This window comes from Berghia stephanieae, chromosome 9 (genome assembly GCF_034508935.2).
Source record: "Berghia stephanieae isolate SIO BIC M18660-M18661 chromosome 9, UCSD_Bste_1.3, whole genome shotgun sequence".
NCBI lineage: Eukaryota > Metazoa > Mollusca > Gastropoda > Nudibranchia > Aeolidiidae > Berghia > Berghia stephanieae.
In genome coordinates this window covers 39,120,619-39,128,344 of record NC_088368.1, presented here as the reverse complement: position 1 = coordinate 39,128,344, position 7,726 = coordinate 39,120,619, and positions in this window count along the sequence as shown.

The window sequence follows — 7,726 nt, the reverse complement described above, 5'->3', positions numbered from 1 at the left end:
AGTACCCATTTTCTTTGTTTAGAACAAGGCTGCTCGCCGTTGCTGGACAACCTGACATCAGACTAATGAATTCAATTTCCGAACTTCATGGTTACCCTTACGTCATGAAAAAATATTGAAAATCCAATGAGTAGTTGTCACCAAGTTCTACCAATCAGACTAAAAGGTTAAAGGTTACACTTGGTGTTGTCTGTTGGTCCGTTATATCGGCTGGCTGATGTTGTAAATATTTTACCCAACCGCATTGCATTAATAACGGCTTTGATGCTGCTATGTGGTCTAGTGGTATCACTGTCGTCTTCGGATCGGAAGAACCTGGGTTCGAGACCCGCTCTAATCGGCGCATAGTTGAATCCTTGGAAAAAGGGTCTTTACTCACATTCTCTCACCGTACTCAGGTAGGTGTAAAACGAATGCCAGGCCCTAAACAGCGTTGTCTCAGTTCGCAAAAATGGTTATATCGCCCAACAGGCTTCATGTCTCGTACTACATGTTTTGTTTTACTGTTGGCTAGGGAAAAATCACTTTGTAAATCACTTTTAGCACGTTTATTGGATATTGCGCTCTAGTTTCTTGTGGCTTCTGGTGCGGTGAGTGAGATAATTCAAATATATATATATATTGTTGTATTTTTCCAGACGCCTTCCCCATACTTTTTGACTACGCTCTCAACGTCACTGATGACAAGTACACACATCCTGCTTGCGTCACAGATAACTCGATCGTCAATTCATTCCGAGGATGCATCGCCCTTAGAGCTACTCACGGATTAAAAGTGAGTTTGAGAAAACTGAAAAAAAAAAAATAATAAAATTGGCAAGGACAGACCTGCTTACTACTACGTGCGGCTATGTGGTCTAGTGGTATGACACTCGGAAGGTCCTGGGTTCGAGCCTCGAGCTCGGCCCATAGTTGAGTCAATTCAATAAACTTCTTGAAAACAAAGTGTTTTTGCTCTTTGTCAGAGCTAGTATATAAAGGAGGTCAAATGATAAATTTAACGTATTTAAACACAAATAGGTCATTTTTTAAAGTGGCTATGTGGTCTAGTGGTATGATACTCGCTTTCGGATCGGAAGGTCCTGGGTTCGAGCCTAGAGCTCGGCGCATAGTTGATTTCCTTGGAAAAGGCTCTTTACTCACATTCTCTCACCGTACTCAGGTGTAAAATGAGTACCTGGCCGTTAACAGCGTTGTCTTTGTTCGAAAATTGTAATATCGCCTCACAGGCGTCATGTCCCGTGCTACATGTTAAATGTTGCTGTTGACCAGGGACCCCTTGTAAAGCGCTTTGAGCACACTTAGTGGATATTGCGCTATATAAAGCTTGATCTTTTAAAATTTACTTCTACGAATATTTACGTAAAACTACGAATTTTGGGGACAGCGTGGCTCAGCGGTACGGTCTTTGCTTCATACCCAAAAGTTACCGTGTTCGAAAACCTGACTCGTCGTGTGACCTTGAGCAAGTCGCCTCGCCCTAACATACTTTGCGGCGTTGCACTGCGGCTGACGCCTGGGTTATTCCAGTCTTCCCCTGGAAGAGACCCAGAAGATAAATTTCCCCTTGGGGATGAATAAATGGAATTGTTAAATCTATTTTAATTTAATTTTAATGTTCGGGTTTCTAAATTGACAATCAAATAAAGATCTTCAATTCAACAAACTTCTTGAAAACAAAGTGTTTTTGCTCTTTGTCAGAGCTAGTATATAAAGGAGGTCAAATGATAAATTTAACGTATTTAAACACAAATAGGTCATTTTTTAAAGTGGTTATAGTATCTACTATATGCGCTATGTGGTCTAGTGGTATGATACTCGCTTTCGGATCGGAAGGTCCTGGGTTCGAGCCTTGCGCTCGGCGCATAGTTGAGTCCTTGGAAAAGTCTCTTTACTCGCATTCTCTCACCGTACTCAGGTGTAAAATGAGTACCTGGCCGTTAGCAGCGTTGTCTTTGTCCGAAAAATTATAATACCGCCTAACAGGCGGCTTGTCCCGTCCTACATGTTAAATGTTGCTGTTGACCAGGGACACATTGTAAAGCGCTTTGAGCACATTTAGTGGATATTGCGCTATAAAAAGCTGAATTATTTATTTTTTTTATTATTACCCACGAAAACTACAAATTTTTCAAATTTAGAGTTGTCAGATCTGAGCTAGGGACACCTTGTAAAGCGATTTAGTGAAGTTTGCGCTATATAAATGCTGACGTTTTAAAAAAAAGAATCACATTTGTGTCAGTTCATGACATAATCAGTCGGAAGGTGACAATTTTGGATTACATTTTTATGCAATTTCTGAAAGAATATCATCACCAGAGCATTTTAATCTTTATTTGAAGTAAATCGGGTGATTTTCATGGAAGTTATGGTCAGATGTATGGGAAAGATATCCAGCAACTTCTCAAATGTCATACTTTTTCAAATTGACTAGCTGTAAAAAATATTTAGAAGTGAAATTAAGCTTTGATATTTCATGAAGATGTACAAAAAGGGTTGATTTAATCATTTATGACAAGAACTCATTATGGATAAAAATTGACCTTCTAACTAAACTTGGCAATATCTCAGTTCACATCTTTTCTCCATCCGACTGATTACGTCATTCACTGTAACATTTTTTTTTCTTGATCGCGTCACACATCACACAGTACAAAGAAGAAGGTTATTTTTAAACCCGAAACGTTCATTGCTTGGTATGTTGTCCTTTTTTTAAAGTGTTATATTTGAGCTGAGCTTTTGATGTTTTTTATATAGCGCAAAATACACTTAACATGTTCAAAGCGCTTTACAAGGGGTCCCTGGCCAACAGCAACTTTTAACATTTAGGACGGGACATGACCACTCTTAGGCGATATTCCATTCTTTTTTCGGACAGAGACAACGCTGTTCACGGCCAGGTACTCATTTTACACCTGAGTACGATAAGAGACGGTGCGCATAGGGCCTTCTCCAAGTACTCAACTATGCGCAGAGCGAGGCTCGAACCCAGGAACTTCCGATCCGAAAGCGAGTGTCATACCATTACACCACATAGCCGCAATTAATTGTCCTTCATCCCTTTCTCCAGTCCACCAGCCTCTAGTGGTTTAGTATCACTTTTGACTTGAAATTTATACAAGGTTAAGATTTTAAATGTCGGCTATGTCGGTGGTATAGTGATTAACACTCGCCTTCGAACCGGAAAGTCCATGGTTCGAGTCCCGCTCTGATTGCTGCATAGTTGAGTCGTTGGTAAATATTTTTTCTCACTTTCCTCTCACCGTACTTAGGTGTAAAATAAGTATCTGATCGGTAACAGCGTTGTCTCTGTCGTGGAAAAAAATGTAATATCGCCAAATAGCTGTCATGCCTCGTGCTGCTGTTGGCTTAGGACCTTTTGTAAAGCGTTTTGAGCATGTTTAGCGGATATTGCGTTATATAAATGCTTATGGTTTAAACTTGAATGTCCACAGATTGCCAGGAATGTAGCCTATCAACACAGAGGTGTCTGTGTCTTCCTGATGGAAGGGGGAGAGAAATACAATCACATAGAGGGCAATTTGGTCATTGGTACAAAGAACCCGGAAGCCAATAACCCTGCCTTGACCAAGATAGAACAACAGTATGTAGGCCCTTCCTCTTTCTTCTCCTCCTCCTTCTCTTTCTCCTCCTCCTCCCTCTCCTCCTCCTCCTCCTCCTCCCTCTCCTCCTCCTCCTCCTCCTCCTCCTCCTCCCTCTCCTCCTCCTCCTCCTCCTCCTCATCATCATCATCATCATCATCATACTCCTCCTCCTCCTCCTCATCATCATCATCATCATCATCATCCTCCTCCTCCTCATCCTCCTCCTCATCTTCATCATCCTCATCCTCCTTCTATCGCCATAGAATTAGCTACTCGTTTCTGATGGAAGGGGAGGGGGGGGGGGGGGGAGGGGGAAGAGAAATACAACCACATACAGGGCAATTTGGTCATTGGTACAAAGGATCCGAAAGAGAGTAATCCTGCCTTGGCCAAGATAGAACAACAGTATGTAGGCCTCTATTTCTCCTTTCCTCCTCCTCCTCTTCGCCAACCTCCTCCTCCTCCCCCTCTTGCCCTATAAATGATTGAAAAAAGCGGGGGGTGGGGGTGGGGGGGGGGGTGAGAAGACGGCATATTGGTCTTGACCCAGAGGCTGGGAATCCTGCCTTGAACAAAGCTGAACAACAGTATGTAGGCCGCTACTCGTCCTCTTCCTCCTCCTCCTCATCCTCCTCCTCCACTTCTTCTTCTTCTTCTTCTTCTTCTTCTTCTTCTTCTTCTATGTGGTCTTTTGGTATGACAATCGCTTTCGGATCGAAAGGTCCTGGGTTCGAGCCTCGCTCGGCGCATAGTTGAGTCCTTATTTATCAATTCATATTTATTCTCAGAAAGTACTTTCCGCCAAAACTGACGAACCCAGCTACCCAATTAGTACTGGGTGGACAGGGAAGTTAAAATAATAAAATCTCTACTTCACCCAGGGGGATCGGACTTGGTCCATTTACGTGTGAAGCGAGCGCTCTACCAACTGAGCTATCGGGGGCCCCCAGGGTTACATGTTTTGCCATTGCATATTTTTTATCATTCCCAGAATCCTGCATCACCGGAAGACGGCTAGCTACTTCATCACCAACCCACTCACCCGATTCGTCAACAATGTCGCAGGGGGAGGCGAGGTGAGTCATCGTCATCATTGGCTTTTTCACCCTGGGTCAGGGTATAGGCCACAGACAAACAGTTTTCATCCTCTCATCATTGGCTTTTTTACCCTGTGTCAGGGTATAGGCCACAGACAAACAGTTTCCATCCTCTCAACTTTGGCTTTTTCACCCTGGGTCAGGGTATAGGCGACAGACAAACAGTTTCCATCCTCTCATTATTGGCTTTTTTACCCTGTGTCAGGGTATAGGCCACAGACAAATAGTTTCCATCCTTCTCTATCCTGATCTAACTTTTTAAACTCGTTCTATGTCTTATCACTTCTCTGTATATCAGCTTCTTTAATTCTTCCTTTCGGCTTTGTCTGTTGTCCTTCATAAGTTCTGTGTAGTCTTCATTTAAATTAAGCTCAATAGAAATAATGTGCGACTAGGTAGCCTAATGCTATGGCACTCGCTTTCGGATCGGTAGGTCCTGGGTTCGAGCCTAGCTCGGCGTATAGTTGAGTCATTGGAAAAGGCTGCTTCCTCACATTCTCTCACCGTACTCAGGTGTATAATGAGTACATGGCCGTTAACACCGTTGTCTCTATCGGGAAAGAATGAAATATCGCCTAACATGCGTCATGTCCCTTTCTATATATTACGTGTTGCTGTTGGTCAGGGACAGCTTGTAAAGCACGTTTAGTGGATATTGGGCTATTTAAAATCTCATTTAATTTTTTTTTAATGTATATTCTACCCATTCCTATAATTTAGTAACGCGCATTGATTTCAAGACTACAGTAATATTATGTAACGCCAAGTTATCAAGATCAAGAGATTTTAAATATCATTTTATCGAATTTGAACATGAATGGTGTGTGGATCAAACCTGAATTCCCGATTTTCACGATCGATGGAGAACTCCACTAAAACAGCAGTGTAAGAATGGTATAGTATACGAATCTTTCATGTCTTTTTATTTATTGGGAATGAGATTAGCGGAAGAGTAGCGTCCCTTGATTGGACGTCACCCATAGTCTGTGACGTCACCGGCGGAAAAGTTATTAGAGAGAGAACGTCATGTTGGTTGTGCGCATGCGTCTCTCGTCCTCGCGATTCTTTCATCTCTTTATATTTATTAAATGAGTTATTTTAATCGTGCCCAATATATAGCACAACATGTTTGCGAGTATGCAATAAATAATAAATAATGAATTTATATAGCGCCTAAAAATCCACGTTAATCGTGCTCTGCGTCGCTTTACACCAAAACATATTTTTTAAAAACTAAACAAAAAGAAAATAAATATATAAAAATCACGACACTACATAATGAGAAGAATACAGAAACAAAATCTGAGCCCTATCTATTTCATGAAAAATAAGCCTTACGGAACAACTCAGTCTTCAGACATTTCCTGAAAGATGATAACTTTTCACAGGACTTTTTCCGAGGACTGAGTGCATTCAATAGCCTTGGAGCAATGGATGAAAAGGCTTTTATTTTTACCAAAAGTGTATTTTGAGGAGGTAACCTTTAGAAGTTGGGACTAAGATAATCTTAAATTTAGAGTGGGTTATATTTTTAATCAGTTCCTGCAAATATTCAGGTGCCAATCCATCCAGACATCTAAAAACATAGCACAATATCTCAAGTTCTATCCTATACTTCACAGGGAGCCAGTGAAATTCCTGGAGAACTGTTCTATCCGCTTTATTTGTTTTTTTTAAAAAATGTTTTTGTTTTGAGGTTGATTAATTAATCTGCTTTGACAGCCAATGAAAAAGGCATTACAATAATCTAATCTGCTAGTAATAAAAGAATTAACAAGCATCTTTGTAATATCTTCATCAATATAATGTCTGATTCTTCCAATGTTTCTAATGTGATAATCACAACATTGGCATATTTTTTAACATGATCTTCTATGGATAACCCTTGATCTAAATTCACCCCAAGATTTCTCACACAAGAATTAGGTTTAATATTATTTTCACCCACTAGTATCTCACTTGTAGATATTTTTGAGAGTTGATACCTATTTCCAAAAATGATCATTGAAGCCTTGTCATCATTAAATTTAAGTTTGTTTAGTTTCATCTATTCCTTTATGTTAGCAATGCAATTTTCCGTAACAGATACTGATGACAGCTCTGAATCATTATTGAGTTTTGTATACACCTGAGTGTCATCAGCATAAAAATGAAAATCAATGGGAAAGGTGGATAACATATCAGAAAGGGGAAAAGTATACCTTGTAAAAAGGAAGGGGCTAAAAATAGATAACTGTGGCACTCCACGTATTGATATGGATGGAGTTGATGCATGGTTTTCTATAATTACTGACTGAGTTCTTTCAAACAAATATTCCTTTAACCAGTCCAAAGCTGTGCCACTGATATAAAATTGATCACGTAGTCTAGTCAAAAGTAAATTTTGATCGATAGTGTCGAATGCCGCACTTAAATCTAGTAAAACAAGCATCGCAGCACTTTTATTATCTATATCATTCACAATATCATTAAAACATTTAAGTAATGCCGTTTCTGTGCTATGTGAGGCTTTGTAGGCCGACTGAAATTTAACAATTAAGGCATTCGTCTCTCGATTCGGTTAATACGACGAGCAGCAACGACTTTTTAAATTAATTTTGAAATGAAATTCAAATTTGACACAGGTCGAAAATGCTTTAGCTCATTGCAGACAAGATTTGCTTTTTTCTTCAGGAGTCTAACCAAGGCACGTTTTAGCATATTTGGAAAATGGGGCAACGCTCGACTTTCATTAAGACTGGACGCCAATTTGAAATCGGGACAGGGACATTGATCTTAAAAAATACTGGGTGGTGGTCTGAAATGTCTGGGCTGATCCTGATCCTGATCTCACTGGTGGAAGTATCGATAGACCGTGTGATAACGAGATCCAGGGTGTGTCCACCCTTGTGAGTTGGTCCTTTGACATTTTGTATAAAATTGAATCATTCTAGAAGTTTGGTGAAGTTGTCCGAAATCTCGGCATGAACATTACAATCACCTAGGATAATAATTTCTCAATTCTCGGTGTTTTTTTTCCTTGAA